Source organism: Lichenostomus cassidix, unplaced genomic scaffold (genome assembly GCF_008360975.1).
Source record: "Lichenostomus cassidix isolate B80296 unplaced genomic scaffold, HeHo_3.0 HiC_scaffold_43, whole genome shotgun sequence".
Classification (NCBI taxonomy): Eukaryota; Metazoa; Chordata; class Aves; order Passeriformes; family Meliphagidae; genus Lichenostomus; species Lichenostomus cassidix.
In genome coordinates this window covers 2082232-2082622 of record NW_028147635.1, presented here as the reverse complement: position 1 = coordinate 2082622, position 391 = coordinate 2082232, and positions in this window count along the sequence as shown.

The following is a 391-nucleotide window of genomic DNA, read 5'->3' as shown; positions in this document are numbered from 1 at the left end:
CTCCTGTGGTGCAAGGCCTAGCATTTGGGGGTCTTTGATGGATTGTGACTCCCCCTCAGCTGCCTCTCACGTGAAAGTCCCGTGGATGTGGCTTGTGGGGTTGGGGGTTCCACAGCTGGACAGTTTGTGTAACGGAGGATGTGTGTTTATTGCCTCTGACCAGAGGTTACACCATGCACCCCCAACCTCCTCCACCTCGGCTGGAGGTGAGCTGTGCTCACAGAAACCTGGCTTCTGTGAGCTGTGCTCTGCCCTCACTCCAAACTCAGCCAGGGATGATTCTCAGAGCAGCTGGTGGCTTTGGCCTTTGTGGATGCATTCCTTTCCCTCAGCCTGAGATGACTGAACAATAGGTTTCCCTTTATCTAATCTCAGCAGTTTGACTTTCAGT